The sequence below is a fragment of the Acomys russatus genome, chromosome X (assembly GCF_903995435.1).
Source record: "Acomys russatus chromosome X, mAcoRus1.1, whole genome shotgun sequence".
NCBI lineage: Eukaryota > Metazoa > Chordata > Mammalia > Rodentia > Muridae > Acomys > Acomys russatus.
In genome coordinates this window covers 35,131,374-35,145,964 of record NC_067169.1, presented here as the reverse complement: position 1 = coordinate 35,145,964, position 14,591 = coordinate 35,131,374, and positions in this window count along the sequence as shown.

The following is a 14,591-nucleotide window of genomic DNA, read 5'->3' as shown; positions in this document are numbered from 1 at the left end:
CAGACAACACAGAGGTGACTTTCTCTAACAGAATCCAAGAAATGGAGAACGAATCTCAGAACTTGAAGATACAATCGCAGAACTCAAAACAACCATCAAAGAAAATGTTAAGTCCGAAAAGATCCTGATGCAGAATATCCAAGAAATCAAGAACCCATGAAAAGACGAAACCTGAGAATAATAGGCATTGAGGAAAGAGAAGGTGCCTGACTTCATGGCCCAGAAAATAGCTTCAACTAAATCATAGAAGAAAAATTCCCCAATTTGAAGATGGAGATGCATATGAACATACAAGAGGCCTACAGAACACCAGGTAAAGTAGACCAGAAAAGAAAATCTTCCTACCACATAATAATAAAAACAAAAAATATACAGAACAAAGAAAAATATTAAAAGCAGCAAGAGAAAAAGGCAGAGTAACATAGGATGGCAAACCTATCAGAATTACACCCGATTTCTCAGCAGAGACCATAAAAGCCAGAAGGGCCTGGACAGAGATCCTGCAAACCCTAAGAGACCATAACTACTATCCCCAGCAAAACTATCAATAACCATTGATGGAGAAAATAAAATATTCCATGAAAAAAATTCAAATAGTACCTATCCACTAATTCAGTTTTACAGAAGTTACTAGAAGGAAAACTCAACCTAAAGGGACAAGATACAAACATAACTACAAAGGAAATAGATAGCTACATCATTGCAAAAATAAAACCTCACAAACTCTCTACCGTAACCAACATCAAAAATTAAGGGATTTAATAGTCACTTGTCATTAATATCTCTCAACATAAATGGTCTCCATTCTCCAATAAAAAGACAGAAATGATCATAATGAGTGAGTTAACCCAGAAAAAGAAAGACTCAATGGTATATACTCACTTATATCTGCATCCTAGCACAAGAGGCATGTCCCACGAAAGCCTTCACTTACCAAGAATCTGGGACAGAGGGGAGGACAACCTATTGCGACTCTAGATGAGAGAAGCATGGGAGAATAGCAAAGTAGAAGGGTCTAGAGGGTCCTAGAAACCTACAAGTAGAACATTTTGATAGGCAGATTTAGGCACAGGAACCCTCTCAAACTAAGGCACCAGCCAAGGACAATACAGGTGGTAAACTTTAAAGCCATACCCAGATCTAGCCAATGGGCACAACATTCTCCACAGTTGAGTGGAGAGTGGGATATGACTTTCACACGAACTCTGGTGCCTCGTATTTGACCATGTCCCCTGGAGGGGGAGACCTGGTGGTACTCAGAGGAAGGACAGCAGGTTACCAAGAAGAGACTTGATACCCTATGAGCATATACAGGGGGAAGAAATCCCCCTCAGGAACAGTCATAGGGGAGGGTAATAAGAGGAAAATGGGAGGGAGGGAAAAATGGGAGGATACAGGGATGGGATAACCATTGAGATGTAACAAGAATAAATTAATAAAAAAAATTTTAAAAAGACACAGACTAACTGAATGGATGCATAAACAAGATCCAACATTCTTCTGCATCCAAACAACACATCTCACACACAACGACAGACATTACCTCAGGGTAAAATGCTGGAAAAATATTCCAAGCAAACAGTCACAAGAAACAAGCTGGTGTAGCCATTTTAATATCTAATAAAATAGACTTTCAACCAAAATTAATCAAAAGGTATGTGGAAGGACACTAAATACTCATGAAAGTTAAAGTCAATTAAGATGATATCACACACACACACACACACACACACAAGAAGATGATATCACAATTCTGAAAATCTATGCTCCAAATACAAGAGTCCCACATTTGTTAAAGAATTATTAACAAAGCTTAAACCACACATCTTTCCCCACATATTAATAGTAGGGGACTTTAACACACCACTTTCACTGAGGAATAGGTCATTGAAACAGAATCTAAGCCAAGAAACAACATCATTAACCAATGCTGTGAATCAAATGGATCTAACACATATTTACAGAACTTTTCACCCAAACACAAACGATTATACCTTCTTCTCAGCACCCCATGGAATCATCTACAGAATTGATCACATAGTAGGTCAGAAAACAAGCCTCTAAAGACACACAAAAAAATAATTGAAATAATACCCTGTATCCTGTCAGATCAACATGATCTAAAACTGGTCTTCAACAACAACAGAAATAACAAAAAGCCTAGACACACATGGAAACTAAACAACTCTCTACTTAATGACACCTGGTCAAGGAAGAAATAAAGAAAGAAATTGAGTACTTCCTGAAATTCAATGAAAATGAAGGAACAACATACCCAAATTTGTGGGATACAGTAAAAGCAGTGCTAAGAGGAAAATCCATAGCACTAAGTGCCTTTATAAAGAAATTAGAAGCAACCTAACAACACAACTGGGAGCCATAGGAAAGAATGAAGCAGAAACACTCAAGAGAAGTAGATGTCTGGAAATAATCAAACTCAGAGCTTGAATCAATAAATTAGAAACAAAGAGAACAATGTAAAGAATCAACAAAAGCAGGAGCTGGTTCTTTGAGAAAATCAACAAGATAGTCAAACTGTTAGCCAAATAAATTAAAGGCAGAGAGACACTATCCAAATCAACAAAACCGAGAGGATCCAAGATGGCGGCAAGCAGTGTGGACCGTGTTTGTAGGCTCCAGTGAACAATTCAGGGAATTGCACAGATTTCTGAGCCAGGAACACCAAGGTCCCCACACCACGGCAGCGGAAGTGCTCCACGGTTCGGAGGGACCAGGGTGCGGAGGACCTGTGTGCCCCTGCACACGGAAGGAGCGTGGATTTTCTCGGATCGGAGCAGCAGTGACAGAGGCAGCAGCAACAGCGGCGGCACCAGCGGCAACAGTGTCAGCAGTGGCAGTGGCTGAGATTTGCAGCTCTGAGCCTTCAGGGGGAGGTGATTAGGGTGGTGGCTGGTGGGAGTTGCTGCGGGAGAGGGGACTGTGGACTGGATTTGGGTCGCGTGGTGCCTTGTGACCCAAACTGGACTCGGCGGACAGTTCAGCCCCAGAGTCCCGGGTTCAGCTCAGTGCTTAGTGTCCTGGAGATGCTGTCTCAGCGCAGCAAGCAATTCTGCCCTAGGCACTAGCTCAACTCAGCCACAGCTCCCCTGCTGTGACGCAGACCTGGTGGAGCACTCAATTCCACCCTAGGCACCAGCTCAGCCCAGCCTCAGTTCTCCTGCTGTGACGCAGGCTAAACGGAGCGCTCAATTCCACCCTAGGCACCAGCTCAGCGCAGCCGCAGTTCTCCAGCTGTGACACAGGCTGGGCGGAGCACTCAGCTCCACCAGAGGCACTAGCTCTCATCAACGAGCAGTTCTGCCCAAGACACTAGCACAGCTCAGCGGGCAGTTCTAGGGCACTAACACAGGCTGAGGTCAGCACGCAGATTCAGCCCAGAGGCCCTAGCTGGACTTGCCGGGCAGTTTGGGCCCAGAGACTCTAGTTGAGCTGTGCGCACAGGCTTGGCAGCTCCAAGACTCTGGCTGGACTATCCACGCAGTATAGGCCCAGAGTCTTGGGCTGAATTCAGCGTGCAGTGTGAGTCAAGAGTCCCTGGTTGAGCTCGGGTCACAATTCCGCCCCAGAGACTCGGGTGGAGCTTGGTGTGCAGTTTTGCGCCTGAGACCCTAATTGTGCTTGGCAGACATATTGGGCCCAGAAGTTCTAGTGGAGCTTTTGGCACAGTCCGGCTCTAAGACTCTGGTTGGACACAGTGTGCAGTTTGAATCCAGAATTCCTGCCTAAGCTTGGCAGACAGTTCAGGCCCTGAGTCAATAACTGACCACAGCACACACTTTGGGCCAAAATCCCCTAGCTGACCTTGGGGCACAGTCCCAGCCCCCCAAAATTCTGGCTGGACCCTGTGTGCATTTTGTGCTCAGAATCCCTAGCTGAGCTCGGCAGACAATTCAGGCCCTGAGAATCTAGCTGAGCTCGGCGAGTGGTCCGGGCCCAACAAAACTATCAATAACCCTTGATGGAGAAAACAAAATATTCCATGACAAAAACAAATTCAAACAGTACCTATCCACAAATCCAGCTTAACAGAAGGTACTAGAAGGAAAACTCCATCCCAAAGGGTCAAGCTACAACCCAAACTACTCAGGAAATAGATCACTAGACCATGGCAAAACTACAACTACACAAATGCTCAACTGGAAACAACATCAAAATTAAGACTCTTAACAGTCACTGGTCATTAATACCTCTTAACATCAATGGTCTCAATTCTCCAATAAAAAGACACAGACTAACTGAATGGGTGCATAAACAAGATCCAACATTCTTCTGCATTCAAGAAACACATCTCACCCATAATGATAGGCATTACCTCAGGGTAAAAGGTTGGAAAAAATTATTCCAAGCAAATGGTCACAAGAAGCAAGCAGGCGTAGCCATTTTAGTATCGAACAAAATAGACTTTCAACCAAAATTAATCAAAAGGGATGAGGAAGGACACTTCATACTCATTAAAGGTAAAGTCAACCAAGATGACATCACAATTCTGAACATCTATGCTCCCGATACAAGGGCACCCACATTTGTAAAAGATCTCCTAAAAAAGCTTAAACCACACATCGATCCCCACACAATAATAGTGGGCGACTTCAACACCCCACTCTCACTGAAGGATAAGTCATTGAAACAGAAACTAAGCCGAGAAATAACATCATGAAGCAATGCCATGGGTCAAATGGATCTAACAGATATCTATAGAGCCTATCACCCAAACAAGAAAGAATATACCTCATTCTCTGCACCCCATGGAACTTTCTCCAAAATTGATCACATTGTAGGTCACAAAGCAAGCCTCAACAGATACAAGAGGATTGAAATAATAACTTGTATCCTATCAGAACACCATGCTATTAGGCTGCAATTCAACAACAACAGAAATAACAAAAAGCCTACACATACGTGGAAACTAAACAACTCTCTGTTAAATGACACCTGAGTCAGGGAAGAGATAAAGAAAGCAATCAAGGAGTTTCTGAAATTCAATGAAAATGAAAGAAAAACATACCCAAATTTGTGGGATACACTGAAAGCAGTGCTAAGAGGAAAATTCATAGCACAAAGTGCCTTTAAAAAGAAATTGGAAACATCGCACATAAGCATCTTAACAACACAACTGGAAGCCCTAGGAAAAAAGAAGCAGAGAAACACCCAAAAGGAGTAGACGTCTGGAAATAATCAAACTCAGGGCTGAAATTAACAAATTAGAAACTTAGAAAACAGTCCAAAGAATCAACAAAACCAAGAGATGGTTTTTTGAAAAAATCAACAAGATAGACAGACCATTATCCAAATTAACAAAAAGCAGAGAGACAGTATTGAAATCAACAAAATCAGAAAAGAAAAGGGAGACATAACAATAGACACTGAAGAAATACAAAGAATCATATGATCCTACTTTGAAGGCATATATGCCACAAAATTTGAAAATCTAAGGGAAATGGATGATTTTCTTGATCAATTTCATTTGCCAAAGTTGAGTAAAGAACAGATAAACAAGCTAAATAGTCCCATTTCCCCTACAGAAATAGAAGCAATGATTGATAGTTTCCCAAACAAAAAAAGCCCAGGGCCAGATGGTTTCAGTGCAGAATTCTACCAGACCTTCAAGGGTGAGCTAATACCGATACTTTTCAAGCTACTCCAAAAGATAGAAATGGATGGAATATTACCATTCATTCTATGAAGCCATAGTCTCATTGATACCAAAACCTCACAAAGACTCAACAAAGAAAGAGAATTTCAGACCAATTTCTCTTATGAACATCGATGCAAAAATACTAAATAAAATACTTGCAAAACGAATACAAGAACACATCAAAGATATCATTCATCATTACCAAGTAGACTTTATACCAGGCATGCAGGGATGGTTTAATATACAGAAATCCATCAATGTAATCCACCATATAAAAAAATTGAAAATAAAAAAACCACATGATCATCTCTTTAAATGCAGAGAAAACATTTGATAAAATCCAACACCCATTCATGTTTAAAGTTTTAGAGAGATCGGGGATACAAGGCACTTTCCTCAACATAATAAAGGCTATATACAGCAAGCCAATAGCCAAAATCAAAGTAAATGGTGAGATACTCAAGGAAATTCCTCCAAAATTGGGAACAGGGCAAGGCTGCCCACTCTCTCCATATCTCTTCAATATAGTACTCGAAGTTCTAGCCAGAGCAATAAGACAACAAAAGGAGATCAAGGGTATCCAAATGGGAAAGGAGGAAGTCAAATTATCCCTGTTTGCAGAAGATATGATAGTGTACATAAGTGACCCTCAAAATTCCACCAGGGAACTCCTAAAGCTGATAAACACCTTCAGCAAATTGGCTGGATACAAATTTAACTCTAAAAAAGTCTGTAGCCTCCCTATACACAAATGACAAGCTTGCAGAGGAAGAAATTAGGACAGCCACACCCTTCACATTAGCCACAAGAAATATAAAATATCTAGGAGTTAATCTAACTAAGCAAGTGAAGGACTTGTTTGAAAAACATTTCAAAACTCTGAAGAAAGAGATTGAAGATGACCTTGCTCATGGATCGGGAGAATTAACATAGTAAAAATGGCCATCCTACCAAAAGCAATCTACAGATTCAATGCAGTCCCTATCAAAATACCTACACAATTTTTTAAAGACATTGAAAGTTCAATTCTGAACTTCATATGGAAAAACAAAAATCCCAGAATAGCTAAAGCAATCTTGTACAATAAAAGGTGCTCCGGAGGAATCTCCATGCCTGATCTCAAACTGTACTATAAAGTAATAGTACTTAAAACAGCATGGTACTGGCACAGCAACAGGCTGGTTGATCAGTGGAATCGAATCGAAGACCCAGATATGAATCCACACACATATGGTCACTTGATTTTTGACAAAGGAGCCAAATCCATTCAATGGAAAAAGGATAGCATCTTCAACAAATGGTGCTGGTCTAACTGGAGGTCTATGTGTAAAAAAATGCAACTGGACCCATATTTGTCACCTTGCACAAAACTCAAATCCAAGTGTATTAAAGACCTCAACATAAAACCAGAGACACTAAGTCACTTAGAGGAAAAAGTGGGAAAGAGCCTGGAACATATTGGCACAGGAGACAACTTCGTGAACAGAACACCAACAGCCCTGGCCTTAATGTCAACAATTAATAAATGGGATCTCATGAGGCTGAGAACCTTCTGTAAGGCTGGAGACACTGTCAGTAGAACAAAGCGACAGCCTACAGCCTGGGAAAAGATCTTCACCAACCCTACATCTGACAAAGGTCTAATATCCAAAATATATAAAGAACCAAGCTAAACACCACCAAACCAAATAACCCAATTGAGAAATGGGGCTTGGAACTAAACAGAGAATTCTCAGCAGAGGAATATCAAATGGCTGAGAAACACTAAAAGAAGTGCTCAACCTCCTTAATCATCAGGGAAATGCAAATCAAAACAACTCTGAGATTCCATCTTACACCCATCAGAATGGCTAAGATGAAAAACTCAAGCGACACCACATGCTGGCGAGGGCATGGGGAGAGAGGAACATTCCTTCATTGCTGGTGGGAATGCAAACTAGTACAGCCACTTTGGAAAGCTATCTGGTGCTATCTCAGAAAAATGGGAATAGGGCTTCCTCAAGACCCAGCTATTCCACTCCTTGAAATATACCCAGAAGATGCTCCAGCACACAATAAGAAAATTTGCTCAACCATGTTCATAGCAGCCTTATTCATAATAGCCAGAACATGGAAACAGCCTAAGTGTCCCTCAGTAGAAGAATGGATAAAGAAACTGTGGTACATATATACTATGGAATACTACTCAGCTATTAAAAACAAGGAATTCCAAAAAAACAAAACAAAACAAAACAAAACAGAAATGAAAAGGGAGACATAACAACTGACACTGAAGAAATACAAAGAATCATATGATCCCACTTTAAAGGCATATATGCCACAAAATTTGAAAATCTAAGGGAAATGGACAATATTCTTGATAGATTCCACCTGCTTAAGTTGAATCAACATCAGATAAACAAATGAAATAGTCCAATTTCTCTCATAGAAATAGAAGCAATGATTGATAATCTCCCAACCAAAAAACGCCCAGGGCTAGATGGTTTTAGCACACAATTCTACCAGACCTTCAAAGAAGAGCTAATACCGATACTCTTCAAGCTACTCCAAAAGAGAGAAATAGATAGAATATTACCAAATTCATTCTATGAGGCCACAGTCACTTTGATACGTAAACCTCACAAAGACCCAACAAAGAAGGAGAGTTTTAGACCGATTTCTGTTATGAATATTGATGCAATAATACTTAATAAAATACTGGCAAAATAATTACAAGAACATATCAAAGATATCATTCATTATGACCAGGTATGCTTCATTCCAGGCAAACAAGGATGATTTAATATACAGAAATCCATCAATGTAATCCACCATATAAACAAACTGAAAGAAAAAAAAAACATGATCATTTCCCTAGATGCAGAGAAAGCATTTGACAAAATCCCAAACCCATTCATGTTTAAAGTTTTGGAGAAATCGGGGATACAAGGCCCATAACTAAATATAATAAAGGCTATATACAACAAGCCAATAGCCAACATCAAATTAAATGGAGAGATACTCAAGGAAATTCCTCTAAAATTGGGGACCAGACAAGGCTGCCTACTATCTCCCTATGTCTTCAATATAGTTCTTCAAGTTCTAGTTAGAGTAATAAGACAACAAAAAGGAGATCAAGGGGATCCAAATGGGAAAAGAGGAAGTCAAATTATCTCTATTTGCTTATGATATGATAGTGTACATAAATGACCCCCACAATTCCACCAGAGAACTTCTACCGCTGATAAACACCTTCAGCATATTGGCTGGATACAAAATTAACTCAAAAAAAGTCAGTAGCCTTCCTATATAGAAATGACAATGACGCAGAGGAAGAAATTAGGAAAACTACACCCTTCACCATATCCATAAGCAATAAAAAGATCTAGAAGTAACTCTATCCAAGCAAGTGGAGGACTTGTTTGAAAAAATATTCAAATCTATGAAGAAAGAGTTTGAAGATGACATCATAAGATGGAAGGATCTCCCTGGTTCATGGATCAGGAGAATTAACATAGTCAAAATAGCCATCTTACCAAAAGCAATTTACAGATTCAATGCAATCCCTATCAAAATATCTACACAAGTTTTTAAAGACTTTGAAAGATCAATACTCAACTTCATATGGAAAAACAAATAAACCAGAATAGCTAAAACAAACCCACACAATAAAAGATCTTTTGGAGAAATCTCCATACCAGATCTCAATCTTTACTATAGAGCAACAGTAATTAAATATGCATGGTACTGGCACATCATTTGGTTGGTTGACCAATGGAATAGAATCGAAGACCCAGAAATGAATCCGCATACATATGGCCACTTGATTTTTGACAAAGAAGCCAAATCTCTTCCATGGAAAAAGGAGCATATCTTCACCAAATGGTGTTGGTCTAAGTGGATGTCTACATGTAGAAAAACGCAGTTAGACCCATGTTCGTCGCCATTTGCAAAACTTAAGTAGATGTGGTTAAAGGCCTCAACATAAAACCGTAAACACTAAATCGGTTAGAAGAAAAAGTAGGGAAAACCTATAACACATTGACATAGGACACAACTTTCTGACCAGAACACCAATAGCAAAGGCCTTAAGGTCAACAATAAATGGGTCCTCATGAGGATGAGAAGCTTCTGTAAGGCAGAAGACACTGTCAACATAACAAAGCAGCAATCTACAGACTGGGAAAAGATCTTCACCAACCCTACATCTGACAAAGATCTAATATCCAAAATTTATAAAGAAATTAAGGAATTAAACACAACCAAAACAAGTAACCAAATAGGAAAACGGGGCTCAGAACTAAACAGAGAATTCTCAACAGAGGAATATCAAAAGGCTGAGAAACACAGAACTGTTGAATGTCTTTAGTCATCAGAGAAATGCAAATCAAAATGACTCTGAGATTCTATCTTACACCCATCAGGATGGTAAAGATCAAAAATTCAAGTGACACCATATCCTGGCAAGGATGTGGAGGAAGGGGAACACTCCTTCATTGCTGGTGGGAATGCAAACTAGTACAGCCACTTTGGAAAGCTATCTGGTGCTTTCTCAGAAAACTTGGAATAGGGCTTCCGCAAGATCCAGCTATTCTACTCCTTGGAATATACCCAGAAGATGTTCTACCACACAACAAAGACATATGCTCAACCATGTTCATAGCAGCCTTATTCATAATAGCCAAAACCTGGAAACAACCTAAATGTCCCTCAATAGAAGAATGGATAAAGAAACTGTGGTACATCTACACTATGGAATACTACTCAGCTATTAAAAACAAGGACACCCCAAAATTTGTGGACAAATGGATGGAACTAGAAGTGATCATACTGAGTGAGCTAACCCAGAAGCAGAAAGACACACATGGTATATACTCAGTTATAATTGGGCCCTAGCCCAAAAGGCATGTCCCATGAAATTATTCACTTACTAGGAGATTGGGATAGATGTGAGGACATCCTACTGGGACTGTAGGTAAGACAAATATAGGAGATGGAGAAATAGGATGCAGAGCGTCTTAGAACCCTACAAGAAAAACATCATAACAGGTGGATCAGGGCAAAGGGGCGGTCTGCTCAAACTATTGCACTAAGGACAATATAAGCAGTAAACATCGAACCCTTACCCTGATGTACCCAATGGACAGGACAGTCACCACAGTGCTCCACTTTCCCTTGGTGGAGAAGACTGGTGGTACTCAAAGAAAGAATAAGCAATTTATCAAGATGAGACTTTATAGGAGCCTTGAACTTTTATAAGTGTTTAGTCCAACCAACAAAATTTTTTTCTCAGGAGACTACAGATCTAGGGGAAGAAAATGTTGCTACATATTCATAATATTTTAAGTATGGCTCTCTTTCCTAAATCAATTCAGGAAAATTTAAACAAATGTTCTATAACAGAAGAGAAGTTGTTCATTGAATAATCAGTTCGAAGAAGAAACAACAGGTAAATAATGCCCCACTAGCAAACTTTTAACAAAATAATGGGTCTACCCATTCTGCCATGGCTTTGTAAGTGTGTGTTTGTCAGAGAGAGAAGACACAGATATAAAGAGAGAGAGAGAGAGGGAGAGAGAGAGAGAGAGAGAGAGAGAGAGAGAGAGAGAGAGAGAGAGAGAGAGAGAGAGAGAGAGAGAGAGAGGTTAAATACAGGCAGTGGCTCAGTAGATAAGTATACTTTCCATGTAATACTTGTAACCCAAACTCATTCTCTGTACCCCCATATGAGAGAAGGCTTGAAACAGATCCCGAACTATATTCTGAAGTGCACATATGCTCCTTGGGATTTGAGTTAACCACATACATCATACATACACAAAATAATAGTAAATTATATAATTTAAGGCAAAAGTAAAAGGCAATTTGTTATATACAAAGTACTTGAGGTGTAACAAACAAAACACAGACGCTATAGTGTAAATATGAAATCTCAGAAATTCCATGAGAAGTCCAAACAAACCCCCCCCAAAAAAAGCACTTTCAGAAAAGTGCAGGATATAAAATCAACTTAGAAAATCAGTAGTTGCTTTTTTACATACAAATAACAAACACTGAGAAAGAGAATGTAGAAAAACATTTGTATGCAATTGACTCCAAAATAATGTTTATAAATAAAGCTAACCAAGCAAGTGGAATAACTTTAAACTGAAAATCAAAATCATAAAGAAAGAGATTGAGGAGGACATTAGAAAATGGACTTTTCGTGCTCATGTATTGATAGAATTAATATTGTGTAAATAACCATACTAACAAAAGCTACTTAGAGATCAATACAATCTCAACAAAAATCTATATGACACTCTTCACAGAAAGAAAATTTTCCTAATATTCATATGGAACCACCAAGAACCAAAGTAACCAAAGCAATCCTGAGTATAAAGAAAAATACTGTGACCATTAGAGTTTTAGATTTCAAGGTATATTACATATCTATAATAATAAAAGCCATATGAAGCAGACACATACATAAACAGAACGAAAGATCCAAATTTGAGTCCAATTAATGACAGGTATCTGAAAACTTATGAAGAAGCCAAAAATATATGCTAGAAGGAAGAATATATCTTTGAGAAAAGGTGCTAGAAAAACTGGATGTGTACATGTAGAAGAATAAAATTATACTCTCATCTATCATGGTGCACCAAAGCAATTCTAAGTAGAGAAAAGACCTCATTGTAAATCCTGAAACACATAAAACTTTTGGAAAAAACAGGCAGCATCCTACAAGATATAGGCTCAGGAAAGTACTTTCTTAATAGTATATGGCCACTTGCTATTTTAATTTGATCTCCATGGCATTAAGTGTTAACTATACCATTGCTAAAAGAAAGTATGCTATGTATATATGAGTATGAATTCTCCTTGAAGGTTTTTCAAATGAAGTGATGCATGGTCCTGTTTTAAAAATACCTGTGCCACAATTAATTCTAATGTAGATAAATTGAAAATAGGATGACTAACACATGACATATGAAGACAATTAATTTGTAAAAATAATCATAAAACCTGATTATAAAAGCAGAAAATTAATAAAGCAACTTCTGGTTGGAACTTATCTTGCTAAATCACAACACTTGAGTAAAAGTGCCTATGTATCTCTAATGAATAATAGAGAAGGCCATTCCCATCATCACCTTATTATAGCTCACTGTGATGTAACAATTATTTTAGACATAGGAACATGTTTCAATAGCATGCAAAAGAGCTTAGAAAGTATGTACAAATAACACTGAACTAAAAAACATCCATACTGCAACTTTGCAACCTATTTGACTTATGGATGGTGATCTGTCTTTTTTGAAACTTCTCATTCATAAAGTGAAATATTTGAAACACATGTGTCTCTTATAGTTGGTCTTTTATAGTTTCAACATACTTTTATGACTAGGTTATCCAATGCATTTTATACTATGCTTCATGCTCAAGATTTATTGATGTATTGTGAAATGGCATTTTTATATGAAAAAAGTATATTCTATCCAAAAATGAGGGAAATATAATTATTAAATTGAATGGATTAGAAGTATTTAGCTTTACTTTGCATCTGCCATGCAACTGGCAATGGTCTTATTATACTATGTGCATTTAATTCAAAAGTAATAAAGGATCATTTTCTTTCCCTGGTATGTACACACACACACACACTCACACACACACACACACACACACACACACACACACACACACACACACACCTCTTCTTTCATTATATACCATAACATGATCACTTATTACAATCAGAAACCATTCTCCATATATATAGAATTCTTGATCTTAGAAACCTTCTATTTGTGTGCCTTTATATTTTCCAGGAGGGAAGAAGCTGAAACAAGCCAGCAAGAGTGTATAGCCAATGCCTCCTGAGTCTGACTCGTGCAAGAAGATATGAAAGACAAAAATGTCAAGATTTTTTTTCATGAGTTTGTATACAGCCTAAATATTGCATATGCCTACATCTAAGGTTCTCTTATATCTGATACCACTGCAACACTGTAAGCATCAGATGAACACAAAGATTATCAAGATCTCTAAAGTCTGTGTTCAAGGAACAACAATGCTTCAATCTCTATGTGGCTCAGGGGTAGACATCAGGTCATTGAAAGCATTTAATTAGGAAATTAGGTTTGTGCTGGTTTCAAGGCACTATTAGGAGCTGAGGCCTTATTGGAGAAGATGTGGCTAAGTTAGAGTAACTGCATAATTATGGAGGTGAGGATTTGATGTCTTAAATGCTCAAGCTATGACTGTGAAACACATCCATCCAGTCTTCTCCTATCTGTCTTCAGATCAAGATTTAGAATTCGTACCTCCTCCAGCCCCACATTTGGTTGCACACTGTCATGGTTCCTACCATGATAATAATAATCTAAACCTCTGAAACTGTAAGCCATACCCAATTAAATGCTTGCCTTTTATAAGAGTTGCCTTCGTCATGGTGTCTCTCCACAGCAATAAAACCCAAACTAAGACAGAAGTTGATAACAGGTGCTGGGGGATTACTGTAATAGGCCTGACTATGCTTTTGCTTAGTGAAATGAGGATTTGGAGACTTTGGATTAGGAAAACAGAAGAATGCTTTATGCAGAGCTTAATGAGCTATCCTAGTAGGAGTATGGAAGACATTGGTGCTGAGGGTGATTTGAACTGTGGGGACATAATCAATAGGTTTAAGAGCAGAAGAATTTCTATGCTGTCCAGAGATCATCTTGTGATATTTTGATGAAGAATGTGGCTGCTTTTTGCCCTTGTCTGAAGAGTGTGCCTGAGGCTAAAGTGAAGAGATTCAGATTAATTGCATTGGGAAAAGAAATCTCAAAACATTCTAACATAGACTCTGTCCTGTGGTTCACTCTTACCAAGAGATTTTTGATTAAAAGAAAATCAAGTTGAGAGAGGAGAAATACAAAATGTGTGTTTCAAGAGTTAAAAGGGTATCCAAATGCGAAATGTAACT